Source organism: Protopterus annectens, chromosome 11.part0 (assembly GCF_019279795.1).
Source record: "Protopterus annectens isolate FY-2018-M chromosome 11.part0, PAN1.0, whole genome shotgun sequence".
Lineage (NCBI taxonomy): Eukaryota > Metazoa > Chordata > Ceratodontiformes > Protopteridae > Protopterus > Protopterus annectens.
This window is the reverse complement of record NC_056745.1, coordinates 415,060,308-415,079,424: the sequence shown is the minus strand read 5'-3', so window position 1 is coordinate 415,079,424 and position 19,117 is coordinate 415,060,308. Positions and strand designations below refer to the sequence as shown.

Here is a 19,117-nt window from a genome sequence, read left to right as displayed (position 1 = left end):
GAATACTGGACACCACATTTGATGTCTACAGTAGTTGGACTACACAACTTTTCCTAGACTCTGTGCTGCTACCCATGACTTCATTCAATTTTGGGTGCATTCTGTTGGCATACCTCTCAAGTTTGAGATGGAAACATATAGTGTGATTTGTGAAGTTAGAGGAACCACAGAGAAACACAGAGGGAGCATCCATAATCCTCAAAGGCATTGGCCAGAGGTTGGTATTGAACCCTTTACCTTGTGCTAGAAGTGAAAGAACGTAACCATTATCCCAAATGTGTGTCAGCAAAGTTGACCCTTGTGAATCAGTCAGCCCACAGAATAAATCACTGGTGGCCACAATCAATTGCAAGCTGTGGTCAGAGTAGAGTCAAACCTAAGGTCAACAGAGACTAGGCTTATGACCTGGAATTTGACTGGAGCAAAATCACCTCAGGAAGAAATACTAGGTGGAGTCAAAGAAGAAGAAATGCAACGTCTCAAAGCAGCTTGTGTGAAGATTATACAACAGATAAAAAGCCAAGCCAGCTATAAAAATTAGATACAGGTACATGAGGAAAGTTGGTGATGGAATGCAGAATTCTAGGAAGCTGCCAAAAGATAGAAAGACTGCAGTAAAAAGCAGGAAATAAAAAATGGACAAGGTGAAGAAAGAAAACTTATTGGCTAACAAAGAGGCTAAGAGAACCATCATAGTAGAAAAGAACAATGCATCAGTGGCACTTTGTCAACTTCAAGAAAGTAAGTCAGCAGATGGCACAAAGCAACCCTATCGGGCTGCAAGGCAAAGACAGAAAGATAAAGAAGGTAGCTATCAGATACCATTCACTAATATACAGAACATCAACGGTAGATGGCAGGAGTACTTCCAGTGGCTTCTGAATGACGAAAACTCCACAGAAGCTGTGCTGTCCCATACACAGCCTACAGTGAAAGAAAAAGAGGAGCCCATTCTAGAAGAAGTAAGAACAGTACTAAGGAAAATGAAATCAGAGAAAAGCAGCAGGCTCAGATGAGGTCATGGCAGATATGATCAAGATGTTTGGTGAGTTAGGGGATAAATAGCTCCTGAGGGTATTCATAGTGGTATAGAGAAAAAGGCACATTCCAGATAAGTTGAGGATAGGCATTCAAGTTCCTGCATACCAGAACAAAGAGGATATTCACAACTGTGGACAGTATAGAGGTATCAGACCCTTTCACACTGCAGGAAGGTATTGGAGAATGTGACTGATAAATGAATACTCATATTAGTAGAAGGCCAGACGGGAGATGAACAGTTCAGATTCAGATTAGGATGCAGCACATCTGACCTGATATTTACAAAGAGATAAGAAGTGGAGAAGAAGCTGGAGCATACCTCTGAAATGTCCAGATTGGTGCCAAACATTTTTGACAGACATTTGAGTTTCAGACTTCATACCCTTTAGAAAATGCATGCTAATACAAAACCTGTTGTTCTAATAACCTTCTAAGTTTGTAACAGCAATAATTAAAAACTGTCCCTGATTGTGGGCCTTTACACCTCCTCCATTATTGTTGGATTGACTCAGGTTTCCCATGTTAAGAGGCTGTGAGGCATAAGCCTGAGATGAAAGCTTATGACTAAGTCCCAAGAAAGCTGATTTGCATAGCCCTATGGTAGTTTGAAGTTCTGGAAACATTGATGGAATTGGTGTGGGCTATGCACAATGATCCAATGACACATGTACATAAAGTGTTCAGACACACAGAGTGTTTCCCAGTGAGAGGTGGGTATGTATAAGAGTTAAGCTCTGAGCACACTGTTGTCCATACTGGTAATAGACTACATAAGCAAACAGGTTGGATGGGACAGATCAGCACATCTTCAGTATGCAGACAAAGTTGCCTTACAAATAGACTCTGAATAAAAACTTCAGCAAATGATAGTGGAATTGAATGCCAAACTGAAGACACACTGAATGAAACTGAGTACACACAAAACAGTTGACAATGCAGAAAATTGGGAAAAATCAGAGGAAGCTGAAAATAGAGAAGAGAAAGTATTGGAACAGGTTAATAGCTTCAGGTGTCATGTAGGGGTGGTCGAAGAGTAGGGATGCCTGAATGAGAAGGTCAAAGCTAGAATCAGAGGGGTTGCAGTCAGCTGGCACAAAGTGACAAAAGAAAGCTAAAGAAACTGATAAGTAATGTTTACAAAACAGAAGTGTTACTAGTACAGACAATGAAAACAGAGCAGTTAAGGAAGCTAAAGATGATGATATGAAGTGCCTGATATGGGTGTCAGGATTCACACTGTGGGGCAGATGAAGAAATAATGACATAAGGGCAGAAACCAAATTACTGCCAGCTGCAGAGAAGGTCAAAGAGACTAGATAATGGTGGTTTGGGCACATGTGCAGGAAAGCAGAAGATAATCTGATGAAGAAGTTGGTAGAGATAGGAAGAAGGCAAGAGGAAACAAGGATGTCCAGCCAAGTGATGCATAGATTGCATGAGTGAAGACCTGCAACACTCTGGCATGACTATCGTAAAAGGTAGAAGAATGGCACTGAATCAAGAGAGATGGTAACAGCTGATGCAATACTTGGACCTCACATAGGAAAAATGGGAAAGGGGGGGGGGTCGAAGATGATTATGGAGGTAGTGATGGTGATGTTTGGGATTGCCCTTAAAGCAGTATCTGCATCTGCCAGTTTTCTACATGATGTCAGAAACCAGAGGAAAAAAAGTCCCTTCACAGAGTGGATGTGTGCTACCAGTGCAGATATTATCTGAAATGTTAACAAAAGTTTAATAATGTATTTGCTCATTTTATTTTCACCAGGGAGGGAGACATTCACTACTACCAAGTAGACATTTTCCCATTAGAAGGACAAATTAGTATTTTGTCATTAAACAGCTTACTGCCCACTGGGAAATGTTGTCATCAAAGCTTACTTCAGAGGAGGTGGGACACTTTAACTGTCTGTTTCAATAATGTCTCCTTTTCAGATATCTGTTTTGGAGTAAGGTGTTCTTCAGTGTGGACCTTCAGAAAACATTACTGTTTGAACTATGAGTCCAGGAATTACACCTAATTTGGAAGGCAGTAATCAAGAAGACGAGAGCTTGTTTAGTTCTCCAGACCCATCTACCCAGGTGGTTACTGATAGGGGTCAACCTAACTAGGGGATCCAGAATTGAGGTTCTCCAATGTGGGATATAATGTATGATGTTACTATATAAGCTGATCTAATAGAGGACCCTCCTTGATGGGTCAGGATCACTCTCCATTATGCTGTAGATAGTATCTTACCATCAGCCAAGTATATATTTATGTATTGCCTGGATAATAAGGTAATTCTTAAATATGTTTGATCTATAGGTCACTATTCTATAAACAGATGGGCTCAGGGGATGTGTGCACTTATGTAGTTACGTCTCAGGGGATATGCACACTTATGTAGTTAGGTGTGAGGGATTGTGTGTATATATGTAGTCAGGTCTGAAGGGATGTGTGTACTTATGTAGTCAGGTCTGAGGGGATGTGTACACTTATGTAGTCAGGTCTCAGGGATTGCATGTATTTATGTAGTCAGGTCTCAGGGGATGTGTGCACTTAGGTAGTCTGGTCTCAGGGGATGTGTGCACTTATATAGTCAGGTCTCAAGAATTGTGTGTATTTATTTTGTCAGGTCTCATAGGATGTGTGCACTTATGTAGTCAGGTTCAGGAGATGTGTGTACTTATGTAGTCAGGTCTCAGGGTTATGTGTACTTATGTACTCAAGTCTCTGTGGATGTGTACACTTATGTAGTCAGGTCTCAGGGGATGTGTACACTTATGTAGTCAAGTCTCATGGGTTGTGTGCTCCTACATAGTCAGGTCTCAGGGGATGTGTGTAGTTATGTAGTCAGGTCTCAAGTGTTGTATGCACTTATGTAGTGAGCTCTCAGGGAATGTATGCACTTATTTAGTTAGGTCTCAGGGGATGTGTGTATTTATGCAGTCAGGTCTCACGTGATGTGTGTACATATGCAGTCAGGTCTCAGGGGATGTGTGCACTTATGTAGTCAGGTTTCAGGGGTTGTTCTATATTTACCATGCCAGGTGGTTTACTTTTAATCATTGTATTCCTAGCATTCTCCTGTCAGGGTTTAAGCCTTCCTCTCTCTGTTGGCATGAAATCTCTGAAGGGCATGGCATCTAAACCTGACTTTTAGTCAGTTCATCTGAAGCTGACTAATGATTTAGACACGTGGAAGGTGCCCTGGAAGCGTTGGAAGCTAGCTGGCTGTTATATGCTATGCGTGATGTAACTCAGCTCATTACGTCTAGTGCAGCACTGATCTTCCAAGCATCTACTGTTGTGGAAAGTTTACTTACACAGCTGCACTTTGTCCGGAATTGGTCAGATGCAGTGTCACCTTCAATATTTTCTGTCTAATGCCACTGATATCTGAGTGCTGAATTCCATTTTGTTAGAGAGTTACAGGTACAGCCAAGTTCATAGGTAAATATTAGGCAAGCTGCCCTTTTTGGTCATTTTAAGAGCAGCCAACTTTCCTCAATGGTGAGAATCAAATTTTGTATCCTGCGTCTGTGGGTTAAACACCTTAATCATTTTGTCACTCCTCCCCAGATTTACAGATCTAATGCAAAACAAAAGGAAAATTGTACAAACATGAAAAACTCTATCATGAACTTGCAGATGTTCATCGTGTTTCACTGCTGCAGTCATTTCACTTGAGTTATCCTGCCATCAGGCTGTCCTGCAGTCGGCCAGAGTTCCAAAGTCTTGGTTCGGCATCGGTTGCTGTCGCTTCTTGCCTGACGTCAGTGTGCCAGGGATATATAAGATGCAGCCGACGCCATTTTCTTCTGTCTTTCTTGCCGCGTGGTGCCCGAAGCAAAAGCAGTTTGCAAGTGCCAGTCGGCCGACTCCTGAGATTTTCAATTTGAATTTGAGAACCGAAGTCTTCAATAAAGCTAAGTACCCCATTGGGGAAACTTTTTCTTGCCTCAGACTGATGTCAGTAAAAGTTAATAATTGTATTTCTTGTGGGAAGCAAATACCTCATAAGGATTTTCATTCTTACTGTATTCCATGCCTAGGCCCAGACCACGACGTCACTAGTTGTCGATTTTGTGCTAGATTTAACAAGCGCACTATTATATGTTGGTTTGACTTTGCTCGACATTACTTTGGCTGAAGGTTCAATTATACCATGCCGTCGGAACAACCGACGACCGGAATACACAGAAAACGCAAAGACAAGGATAAGGACAGGCATCCGAGGCCCAAAACTGACGAAGCCTCTTCTAGGCCAATCGCCGGTTCTCAGTGAGGTGCTTTCGCAGCCCCTGACACCCGCTAACTCAGAGCCACAGGCCGCCTCCGACTCCAACGTGGAGATGGCTAGGCCACTGGAAACTCAAGGTATTGGGCCTACAGAAACTAACCCCTCAGATGGGTCCGGAGCTGCTGAGCAGGCATCTGCTTCTGAGGGTGTTTTCAGACCTTCACAGCTTACCATCAAAACTACAGCCAAGTCTAAAACTCCATTAAAGACAAAGAAGCGAGTACAGCATTCACCTGGACAAGCCTCCATGCCTAAAAAACAGATGCTCAAAATGGCCGAAGACTTAATTACTCTGATCAGGGGTTCCCATCCCCTTCCTGATAAAAGGCCTAGGCAGGATACAGACTATGATTCCTCTGACCAGGTTTCCATTTCTTCTGATTCCTCTTCAGACCAGGGATACTCTTTACCCCCCTTATGAGGATTCTGATGCTGAAAAATCTATTCCTTCAGCCTCTCCTCCTGAGGATTACTCTTTTGGGGAAACTTTACATACCATGAGGGAGCATTTCCATTGGGAGGGCCAGGATTACTCAGAATCCAAGAAAAGGCTCAGAGACTGTCTTTTCTTGCCTCAGCACAGGCCCCTTGCTATTCCGCCAGTGTTAGATATTGTGGATGATGTGTTCTCTGAATCCAGTTTAAATCCTGATTCTTTGCCCCCTGCTCCAGTCAAGCCAGACAGGTACTACAGAGTCCCTGACTCTCACAAATTTCTTTATAAAAACCCTGTTGCTGACCCAGAAACTATTTCCCAGGGTCCCAAGGGGGTAAAGGCTTCTACGGCTAAAAATCCAGTTCCCTCTGACAGGGATTCTAGAGCATTAGACAGATGGGGGAAGAAAGTTTACACTTCTGCAACTTTAGCAGTGAGGGCTTTAAATTGCCAGTTTCACATGCTTAATGTCTCTGTTAAAACAGAAAATGCTTACAAGTTCAGAACATCCTGACTATAAGGAAATGCAGGATTTATTGCATGCAGCTGAACAAGTGGGAAAACGTACTCTGCAATATGGTTTTGATTCATTAGAGACTTCTTGTAGAGCAGCAGTTACAGGATCTGTGATTCAAAGGCATGCTTGGTTAAAAGAACAAGGTTTACCTGATCATGTTAAAGCAAAATTATTGGATGCTCCTTTACAGCAGGATATTTTATTTGATGTTAAGGCAGAGGAGGTATTAAAGAAAATGGAGGATAAGGCAAAATCAATGCAAACAGTGAAAGATTTCTTACAGGTACAGCCACCTCGCTTTAGCAGAAATTGGCCTTCAAAAAATTGGTCCTTTCCAGTGCCAGACAGACCACAAAGAGGCAGATACAGATGCCCAAGAGGCAGATCTCAGCCCCAAGGCTCTTACAGACCATGACAGTGGGGTGCTTCAACCCCAAAAGGAGGGGAAGACAAGTCACAACCTTAAAGGAAACAGTCCCAATGACTTCCCCCTTCAAATGCCAAGCACTTACCTTTTGGCAGCTCCCTTAGGGGGAAAACTAGCACTTTTTTCACAAAATTGGCATATAATCAACCAAGACAAATGGGTTCTGAATATTGTGTCTCAAGGTTACAGTTTCCACTTTCACACTTTACCAAGGCTAAAAGGAATGCCAGATCTGCCACAAAATCAATGGGCAGAGGCACAAAAACAAATTACAGCCCTCATGGACATGAGAGCTATTCAAAAAGTGCCACAACAGGAACAAGGACAAGGATTCTACTCAAGACTTTTCCTGGTTCCCAGAAAGGACAAAGCCTGGAGACCCATACTGGACCTTTCTACTCTAAATACTTACCTGGATGTTCCGAAATTCAAAATGTTGACACTACAGCAGCTTCGTCCCATGCTGGGCAAGAAGGCTTGGCTTGTGACTTTGGGCCTCAAAGAGGCATACCTGCATGTCCCTATCAGACAAAATTGCAGAAGTTACCTCACATTCATAGCTGGTTCAATGCATTACCGATTCTCTGCACTGCCCTTTGGCTTATCTACTGTGCCCAGAGTCTTCACAAAATGTCTGGCACCAGTAATTGCATTTTGCAGACAAAAAGGAATTCAAATATATCCATACTTGGATGACTGCCTTATTCAAGCAGAGAGCAAGAACATTCTTCTAAAGCATCTGGCATTTGTAAAAAGATTGCTAATTTGCCTAGGATACACAGTAAATGAAAAGAAGTCAAAACTAGTGCCCTCACAAGAGATAATATTCCTGGGTGCCAGCTTAAATACAATAGCCCAGATGGCTCATCTCACACCAGACAAGCAAGGACAACTGACTCAGTACTTTCAATTGATGGCAACAAAAACCCAACTCCCTGCAAGAAAAATTCTGCAGGCCTTGGGGTTCATGGCATCCTGCATACTACTAATACCATATGCCAGACTGCATATGAGGAAATTACAATGGTACTTAAAAAGTGTTTGGACTCAACACTGTCACAGTTTGGAAGCAGTAATACCACTTATTCCCTGCCTACAACAGGAGTTTCGATGGTGGGCACAGACATGTCACCTCAACAAGGGACAGCCTTTCACTCTACCCACAGCCAGGCAGACACTAACAACAGATGCTTTGGATTACGCCTGGAGAGCACACATGGCAGGAAAATGTATTCAGGGCAAGTGGGCCACAGACCAAATGCATCTTCACATCAATCAAAAAGAGATGCTAGCTGTACAAAATGCCCTAAAAGCTTTCAAGGACTTTCTGCATCCAGGACAACTATTACTAAAGACAGACAACACCACAGTTATGTGGTACATAAATAAGCAAGGGGGCACTCATTCTTATCCCCTCTGCAGACAAGCCATGACCTTGTGGAACACAGCTCTAACCTATCAAGTTCATCTGCAAGCACAATTCCTGCCAGGAAAGAAAAATACTCTGGCAGACGACTTAAGCAGAAACATTATGGATCCTCACGAGTGGAAATTAAATCCACAAATATTCAGCATGATAACACAAAAATGGTGGAGCCCAGACATAGATCTGTTTGCCTCCCCAATGAATTGCCAACTACAGAAATTCTGCACAAGGACTTACCACACACAAGCATGGAAAGTGGATGCTCTCTCATTCAGCTGGAAAACCTACAAGTGTATGCCTTCCCACCACTGCCTCCCCTTTCAAAGGTACTCCTAAAACCCAGACAAGAAAAGCCAAAAATGATCCTGATTTCCCCAGACTGGCCACGCCAGCACTGGTACCCAATCTTAAAGAACTTAGCTCAAGGCCCACCATGGATTTTACCTCAAATTCCACATCTTCTGATTCAACAAAACAATCAGATCCTGCACAGGCAGCTCAAAACCGTAAACCTGGCTGCATGGCAGATTCCTTAGTCAAGCAGACAAAACCTCTCTCTAAAGCTGTTATGGATGTCATTTTGGAGGCTAGGAGGCCTAGCACCAGTAAATCCTATTCAGAAAAGTGGAAGAGACTCTGTGCCTGGAACCAGGCTCAAAGCTTTGACTCTCTTGTCCCAAATATTCCTCAGATATTACAATACTTAACTGAGATGCTGGACAAAGGCCTATCATTTTCATCCATTAAGATCCACGCCTCTGCCATCTCGGCTCATTACAACACAGATCCTCCTATTTTCTCTCATCCATTGCTAAAACAGTACCTTAGAGGGGCTAAAAACATAAGACCGCCCCGGAGAGCACCAACACCAACTTGGGACCTCAATTTTGTCTTGGAAAAACTAACTTTACCTCCTTTTGAGCCAGCAAATTCAGCAGAATTAAAATATGTCTCATGGAAAACTGCTGTGCTTCTGGCAATAACCTCAGCACGAAGAGTCTCAGAGTTACAGGCACTAATGGCAGTGGAGCCTTTCATCATTTTTCACCAAGACAGGGTTTCTTTAAGAACAAACCCTTCATTTATGCCAAAGGTAGTTTCAAGTGTGGCTCTTAACCAAGCTATTCACTTGCCAACTTTTTATCCAAATCCCCAGAATAAAAGGGAGAGACTTCTGCATTCATTGGACATACACAGACAGTTATGTTTCTACTTGGACAAAACAAAAGCTTTCAGGAAAACTGAGCAATTGTTTGTAGCATATGCTGCAGGATCACAGGGAAAGGCTATTTCAAAGCAGACCATTTCAAAGTGGAAAGGACACTCACTGTATCCGTTTCTGCTACACACAGCATGGGAAAACTGTACCTAGCAACATTAGGCCACATTCCACCAGGGCAACAGCTACTTCAACTAACTACCTTACAGGAGTACCTACCAAAGATATCTTGGAAGCTGCAACTTGGAGTTCAGTGCACACCTTTACCAAACATTATCATTTGCCTCTTTATTCTAAATCCAGAGCTGACTTTGCCACTGCAGTGCTGCAGGGCCTCATAGCCACCCCAAATCCTCTATAGAACCAGCCACCCTTCCTCAGCTTTGGGATTCAACCCAAGTGTAATGACTGCAGCAGTGAAACAAGATGAACATAGTACAGTTTTGTACCTACCATAAATGTAGATGTTCAAGTGTATTCACTGCTGCAGTCCAGGTTACCCTCCCTCCTTCCCCACTTTTTTTAGCTTGGACTTATCTATACCTTTCTACCCTATACTACCTATGTGGTGCATTTGCTGGTAACTGAAGGTTTTGGTTTTACCTTTTATGTATGTTTTATTAGCAATATGTATTGCCTACCTATTTTGGGGCACCTGACATCTGGGGCAAGAAAAACTGAAGAAAGTGGCGTCGGCTGCATCTTATATACCCCTGGTGCACTGACGTCAGGGAAGAAGCGACAGCAACCAACACCGGTCCAAGACTTTGGAACTCTGGCCGACTGCGGGACTGCCTGATGGCAGGATAACCCAAGTGTAATGACTGCAGCAGTGAATACACTCGAACATTTATGGTAGGTACAAAACTGTACTTTTTAGGAGAGTATATGCTCAGGTAACATTAAAAGTGTGTTTAATAGTACTGTTTACACATGTCTTCAGTGCCACACTCCTGGTAGGTATTTCTGTCATCTGCTCCTTCATTGCCACCAGCATTCAGGCAGTCCTGCCATCTGCTATATGTTTTCTTCTGCAGCAGGCTTTCCTATAGTATCCCTTACCTCCACAAGAGAATAAGAATAGCAGCACAAAATGTACATAGCAATTAATGCAGCATCTGATTTTGTACATGATGAAACCACAAAGTTCAGAACTATATAAAATCAATTATGAAAATGATTAGGTTCTTGCCTTCATTTAGGAGTAACGCTCACTTCTGTTAACTCACAGAAAAAATTAAGTGTACAGTTGTTACATGATTTGTCTTAAGCACAATGAAGGAAATTGGTTATCAGTGTTACTTCCGAAGTGTAGATGTCATAGACTAATTATCAAATTAAATGCACTCATTTGGTCACTGTTTCTGAAGTAGGGATTAAAACTCATCCTACATTTGTGTGCCATAAACTCTGACATCCAATAAGGATCACTTGGCTCATCTAGCATGCCCATTTACTAGCCACTTGTATAAGCATAGTTCCACACAACAACTTATTTATCTTTTTTACCATTTCTCACTCTTAGGAGTTATCTTACATCAATCTAATACATTACTAAATACTGTTTTTGACCCATTTTTTTCTATTTTGGATGTTTATTATATTTGTTTGCCTCCTTTGCCCCTTTCTATGCCAAAATACTTTGTATTTCCCTTTGTAACATCAAATTGTGCCCTCAGATTAACATACATCACTTATTGAAAGATAATAACCACATGGACTCTATTCTCTTTATTTCTTATTTTAAACACCTTTATTGAATGATCACTTTAGACATAGCAAACATGCATTTATATAAAAGAAAATAAACTATATTAACATATATTCTTTTGTATAATTATCATCAACCTAACATTACATAACTTGATTAGTTCCTGCCTTCCCGTAATCCTCACTCCTCCTCCAAAACATTATTCTGCATGTGTTGTTCCCACAGTTTCCAGTTTTTATGTAATTTGCTCCCACACTTTTCTAAAGATCCCATATCCAGTTCTTTTATCTCTGTCTCTGTATTCAATATTTCAAATACTTTGATTTCCATTTATCTGGTAACTGCTTTTTTGGCAGCCACCAGAATTGAATTTAATAAGGCCTTATTATGCCTAGGCAATTCATATCCTGCACCCCAACTCATATATAATTTCCTTATTTACAGCCATGTTCTCACCTACAATTTTGGCAGAGTACTCTGTAGGGGATATTTAAAGTCTGCCAACTCATCACACTCCCAAAATATATGTTCCTAGTTAACTCTTTTTTCCACATCATGCCTCCAACATTTGCTATCTACCTGAGGAGAAATTCTTGCAGTCTGCTTGAGGAATAAAAATACCTATGCAAACATTTCTAAACAAAAAATCCTAAATCTTCTAGACTTTGTCGCATATTTCCTTGTGAATTGCTTATGCAATCTCTCTTCCCAGTCTTTTCTAACCTCATCTGTTTGATTCTTATAGTTACTCTGTAATATTTTATATGCCTACTGACTATCCCTTTTTAACAGCAGCTGCTGCTCTAGATTCATCTAAAAACTCTATCAGAGCACATATTTCACCTAGGATTCCAATATCCCTTTCTCTCTGCTATATGCTGATATCAATCCCTGATAGGGAAGGCAGTCTCTAGCCAGCAGTTCAAACATCTTCTTGGCTTTTTCCCATTCTGTTACCTTCCCATCTCTAGTTATTTGCTCCAAAACCTTGGCTCCTTTGCCAGTTTTCTCCAGTAAATTCCAGTTCCTTCTTGCTTATTTTCTGTATCCCAAATTGCAGTTATCCCTATCTGGAAAAGCTGTTTTCTACATTGTCATGTTGCCTTAATTCTTGTAATACTTTCTGCTATTTAAAAATATAATATTCTATATGACTGTCATTTTGTCCTTAAGGATCTGTATCTGAAATCACAATCTCTCCTTGTTTCTTGAAGCTCCCCCTGCTTCATTATCATTCCTTTCACTTTCTGTTTGTGTTTTATATATATTTATATATATATATATATATATATATATATATATATATATATGAGCCTTAAACGTGTAGGTCTAAAATATTCCTTCAAATCAGGTAACCCTAAACTACAATGTTCTGTTGGAAGAATCACCTTATTGCATTTGACCCTTTTCATTTTTCCCTTCTAGATAAAATCTTTCAACTCTTTATTACTGTCCACAACTTCTCATCTTGTTGATAAAAATATGCCTGATCCATATATAAAAATAAATAGACTGAAAACAATTTCACAGCTTGTTTCTTGTTATACATATCCAAAACAAGAACATTCATTTTCTCAGTTTTGTATTATCTTTGGTTTAGTCTCTTCCCCACATATCCTTAGCTGCTATAATTGAATCCTTTTAGTCCACATTCCTAAATATTAATGTCATCATATCTCCATAAATATGGGTGCTGCTGAACCAGTTCACGTGTTGGTACATAGTTTACAGCTATAGCCTTTGTTTTTCTTTATTAATTTTATATTCTGAAAAGACATGAAAATGTCTCAAAATGTTTCACAACACTGAGATGTCCTTTTCTGGTTTTATCAAATACAAAATAATATCATCTGCAAATAAAGCCAACTTTTCTTGATTTCTATATCAATTATATCCTTACAGTTCTGAGTTCCTTATTTTCTTTGCCAGTTACTCTCAATATAACACAAATAACAAAGGGGAATGAGGACACCCCTGCCTGGTTCCTTTGTTCAGACACAACTTATCAGAGAGGAACCCTGCCACTTTAATTTTTGACTATAATTCCCCATATCTGTTATTTAACCTTATTATTGTATCAAGAATGCAAATGCTTCCATTGCCCTACTCATAAAATTCCAGCTTGTTTTGTTGAATGCTTTCTCTGCATCAAGACCAACCAACAACAGTGATGTTTTCTTATGTTCTGCTTCCCTGTAGATTATCATTGTTCTATTAATGTGTCAAATATTTGCATTCTCTCCACAAAACCACATTGATCCATATCTATCAATTTGGCAACACCTTTGCCATTCTTTTAGCTATTATGGACATGAACAGTTTATAATCATGGTTTAAAACTGAAATGGCCCAACATGAAGCTGGGTCTGATGGGTCTTTACTAATTTTAGATATTACAGTCACTGCAGCTTTCTTCCAGGATGTTGCTTTTAAACTGTCTAACAAATCTTTTCAAATCTTTGTCACTTTCTTCCCTCCTAGCTTCAAACTTCCACAGGAATCCAATCTATTCCTGGAGACTTTCCTGCAGATTGATTATATGCCACCATTTTTTATCTCATCTCCTCTTATCCTAACAGTTAATTGCTGAGCCTTATCTACCTTTAACTTTGGCATATTTAAGTCTATTTATCATACATATTTCCATTTGTAGTCTTTCTTTATTTCCACATGTCTCTGTACAGATGATTTATGTGTCAATATTGTCTCTTAAAGTACTCAACAATTTCTACCATTCCACCAACTTCTTTCTCTTCTGAATGATAAAAGTACACTGAAAAAAATAACCACTAACACTTCCACACATCACTATCATTTAATCTGACTTCACTCCATTTTCTATGATCAGAACACTGATTTACAATTCTCAATAAATAAATAAATAAATAAACAAACAAATAAATAAATGTGCAATTGTATGAACTGAAATTCCTGCAATTATACTTACAATGAGAGTGAATTAGCCATATATGTGCAAAGGTCTTGTATGATAAGAAGTGGGTATAGCTTGTTTGTCAAGAAGTATCATTCTACAGTTTGTAGAATGATACTTCTTTATTGGAAATTCTTGAAAGGGGAGAAAGACTGGGTTTTTTGGACAATAAGGATGTAAAACGTTTGTATGTGGTTAATCCTAGAGACCCTGTGTTTTATTCCTTGCCCAAAATACATAAAAATGCTTTAGATCCACCCGGGCGTCCTATAGTATCTGGTTGTGGGGGTTATCTGGAGTTTGTTGGGATTTTTTTGGACAGTATATTAAAGGAGCAGTTGAAATATGTTGCTTCTCACATCATAAATACAAATCAATATTGTGAGAAGGTTAAGAATTTCAAGTGGGACTCCAGTTTCTACTGGGCAACTGTAGATGTTAAATCCCTGTATACGAATATCAGTACTGAATTGGGTCTGAAAGCAATAATGAAAATTCTGGGTGAAGGACCACGAACTTCCTTTATTATATTACTTTTAGAATTTGCACTTAGTCACAATTATTTCAGTTTTGATAGTAAAATGTTTCTCCAGGTTTATGGTACTGCAATGGGAGCAAGTTTTGCCCCAACTTATGCAATCTTGTTTATGTCCATATTTGAGATTGAATTTTTGTACACTTTGGAGTTTTTTCAAAATAAGGTGGTCTCTTACTACAGGTACATTGATGATCTTATTTTTATCTGTAGAGGTGACATTACAGATTTTGATGCATTTATGGTAGATGTACATAATAACAGGTTTGGTTTGGAGTTTACATACAAGGTCAGCAAATTAGAAATTCAGTTTCTGGATATTTTGCTATATGTGGATAGACAAGGGTTTGTACAATTCAAACCTTATAGGAAGGAGGTGGCCTCTAATAATTTTCTTCATGCATCAAGTGCACATCCTATGCACTTGATTGAGTCACTACCCTATGGGGAGTTTAAACGAATTTTTGAACACACTTCAGACAATGGTCTTTTAAGTTTGGAATTTGATGTTGTCTGTAAGAGATTATTGGATAGAGGTTATTCAGAAGCTTCAATCAAAAAGAATCGTTTAAAGTTTGATCGTAGCATAAAGGGTTATGATAGAAATAGAAATAGTAATAGATTTGATGTAAATATTTATCATAATGCTATGGATCTAGACAATAGGATGTTTTTTGTCACAAAGTTTTCTTTATTTTCAGAGATTCTGTGTAATATTGTTAAGTTTCTATGGCCAGTTATTTGTAATAATGAAGAATTTGGGCACCTCTTTCCTAGGTTTGTTTCTTTTTCTTTTGGTAGATATCAAAATCTGAAAGAAATACTCAAACCTAGACATTTATCCAGCATTATGTCTATTTCTGACTCTGTTCAAGAACCTGGAATGTTTCAATGTGGAAAATGTAAAATATGTGTTAAAGTTAGAAATTTATCAGGAAACAACATCAATGGGGTAAAATATTTTGCTGAGAATAGATTTAATTGTTGCTCATGTGGTGTTGTTTATATATTAGGTTGTGATTGCCCTTTGCCTCAGTATTATATTGGTCAGACTAAACGTCAACTTAAAGTTCGTATACTAGAACATATTGGTGATGTACGCAATGCTAGAACAGATAGTCCAATATTTGATCACTTTTATAGGATGCATAATGGGTCAGTTGAATCATTGTTTTTCTGTGCCTTGGCTAAACCAAAGGTACTTTCAGGAGGCAGTTTCTTACAAAGTTTATTAAAATTGGAGAGTAGATTTATTTTGAAGTATAACACTTTAAAACCTCGAGGTTTAAATTTGGAAGTAAATTTATCCATCTAATATTATTACTTTTATAGCAGATTGTTAGCAAATATGGTGCTGGTTCACTTATTTCATGTCCTGTTACTGATTTTCTCTTTTTTAAGTATGTAATTACTTAATTATTTAATGATATAATTGCTCAATTACTATGCACTAGTATATATGTGGTGTCTAGTGAATTGTTAGTTCATTCCTTTGAAGGCCAGTGGGCCGAGGTACCGGAATAAAGCTCTTTCCTGTTATCCAGCTCGTGTGGTTTGTTTCATACAGTTTGTTAGCATTCAGTTTTGGATCAGTTTCCAAAATACCAGGTGTAGGCATTGATGAGTATAAACCCAGGTGTACTACTAGGCCACAGATCAGTATTATTTTTAGATTTACACAGGAATTTAAGTACTTCCTCTATAGTGATTTAATGGGGGGTAGCTTAGGGTATAGAGTGGAGTCATTTGTGGTACATTTTTACTATTTAGCCAGTTGGTAAAGCCAGATATTCTGTCCTAATATTTCAACATAATTCTTGAATTCTTGAAGAGAGCAAGATGCTACTTAAGATGTGTCTCTGCTGCCTGTAATACATGCATAGTAAATTCCATCATATCTTTTTGCATGTCCCTTAGGATATAGCAACTAAAATGATTCATTTCCACATGGACTACCAATAAGTCATTACTGTATTTGTCATGTTTAATTGTCCTGATGGCCCTGTTGGCATGGATTCTGTTCATGGACAGAGAGCTCTCACTCAACCTGTTCTCTTCCAGCCTATCAGTGTGGTGCCAGTGCGTCATACAGTGATTACAGACAACTAGGACATTTCCCTGATTACTACCAGGCTGTGATGACCATATGTCTACTGCTAACCACTGTGGTGACTAGTTTGGGAAGTATGTAGAAATATAATATTGGTGGGTGTGGGGGTGGAGCATACTTGTTGCACTTGAGGCTGATATTTTCTGATGAGGACTCTAAGAGGCATTGTTATGCTCTTTTTAACATTCTAAGTATAAGTTATAGTTCTGGTGATAAGCAATGCCTGGTGTAGTATACCTCTCCTATGAAAAGAGGCCTTTAGCTTAACGGGACTAACCCGGTCAATAAAGGAAAAATAAAATTAAAAAATAAATAAATAGTGTTGTAGAAGTGAGATGCTTCCTTGCAATAGTCTGATTTGAGAGTTTAGCTTCCATTTTAAGTAAGTACATCTTTTGTAGGCTGTGGGGCTGGTACGAAGTACTGTGCCTGTTTTTCAAAGCAGCCTAACGTTATGATTACTCCACACCTCTTCATTCATAATTAGGCAGTTACACCTTATAACATCTCTTCACACCATGTTGAAAAGATTAGAAATATTCAACAAACATCTCACCAGGCTGCTATATGAAGCAGTGAAAAGCTTTTTCTATTAACTCAGGTTGCTTCATGTGACTGAGACAGACAGAAAGTAAAAGAAAGATACATGGGCATGACAGCAACTGTTTTTTTTTTGTTTGTTTGTTTTTTTTTTAGTATATTTTTATAAGCACTATGACTGCTACTGCCAGCATGAAACTTGGTAAGTATTTAATTGATTTAAGTGTTTAAGTGTGTGATTGTGTGCGTGTGTGCGTTTGGGAGGGGCAATGAAGCTCTCAGCTGTCCCTGATTTTGCTTCATATTTTGGTCTTTTTCTTGTAAAATGTGTGGTTTTGTAATTTTCAGGCAAATTAAAGAGGATTGTAGTCACCAAATAATTACAGACATTTGAATTTCATGTTTAAAAGCCTTCAGAAAAAACAAACATTAATTCAAAGTCTATTATTCCAGCACTTTTTAAGTACATAAAGACAATAGTTGTCTCTGATTTTGGTCCATTGTATTTTATCAGTTTTAAAATCATTATCAGATAGTATATTTTATCAGTTTTAGCTTTCTGCCTGATTCTTGAAATAAGATATTGAGGGTGTGAGCTTTCACCTTGCTTTCTATCAAATGTGAGTTGAGAAGACATATTCCTATGTATTGGTTATTTGTGTATTTATTTATTCATTCATTTGATTGCAATCAAGTAAATGGGATGTGCAGCCATTGCCATACAAGTGACTGTGAATAGTGGTCACATATGTGTGTGTATGAGGGCATAGATGATATCAGCTGTCCTGATTTTGCAGAATTTTCCTACATTTACTTTATATTATGGGCTCTTCATTTTAAAGTTTGTGTTTTTTCTGGTAAATCAGTGAGCTTGCATTAATAAATAGTGGCTGACAGTTGAGATTCAAATTAATAGCATTTGGAAAAATGCAAAGACTGTTATTCTGGAGACTTTCTATGCATATTGAGGCAACTGCTGTATTTGAGTTTAGTCTCTTGTCCATCATTCTTTTCTTGCTTTTTCCTTGATTATCGATATTAAGTGGTTTAGACATTCGAGGGAAGGTGCAGTGGGTTACACTGTGTATTCTGACAGCAGTCAACTGAAAGGATAAATTCCTGTGTGGCAGTAATTTATGCATTTATTCATCTATTTGATTACAATCAAACATCTGAGGTGTACACTCAGTCATATGAATGGTTGTAATTGTGTGTGTATATACAAGTGTATGTGATTGGGTATCTGCATGCATGTTGTATGCATACCTCTCAAGTGTACCTCATTACAAGGAACGTACCTCATTTGGGGTCTTAAAAAGTTCATGTTCCTCAAAGTTCCCTCAAAGTTCCACATTGGAAGACTCTGTCACACATTTAGTGTTAGGAATTTTTTTAAGTGAAATACACTGTAAATAGAAATTAATCATATTAATTCATTAAAAGATCTTCTCTATAAGTAAAACCAGCATATTTTAACCATCCTATGACCTTCCTAGTTGAAGTTGTTAGTAAGCCATTAGTATGTGTTCCACATTTTGCCCATTTGTTCCACATTATGAGGGCTAGTGTTCCTCATTTTGGACATGGAAGGTTGAGAGTTATGGTTGTATGTATGTGTGTGTGTGTGTGGGGGGGGGGGGGGGGGCAGAGAAGTTCTCAACTATCCCTAATGTTTAGAATGTCAATTTTTTTACATCACATTTTGGTCTGTTTTTTGTAAAGCTTGTGCTTTTTTTTCACCAAAATAAACAAGGATTGTTGTCACTAGGTAATGACAGACATCTGAGTTTTAGACTTAGCAGCCATCAGAAAAAGCTGCTAATCCCAAAGCTATTATTCTAGCAACTAATTATATAGGAGCTTTCTCCTTGATTCTTGAACTTAAAAGTTGAGTGGTATGTCTGGAGGGGTGTTATGGGAACAATCCATTCCAACAG

At 38.9% G+C, this 19,117-nt stretch overlaps 1 protein-coding gene across 9 annotated transcripts in view; it reads left to right on the top strand.

Moving 5' to 3' along the window:
- Positions 1-19,117, top strand: part of ANKS1B (ankyrin repeat and sterile alpha motif domain containing 1B) — a 6,771,497-nt gene that overhangs the window by 3,176,935 nt on the left and 3,575,445 nt on the right. The window lies entirely within an intron of this gene.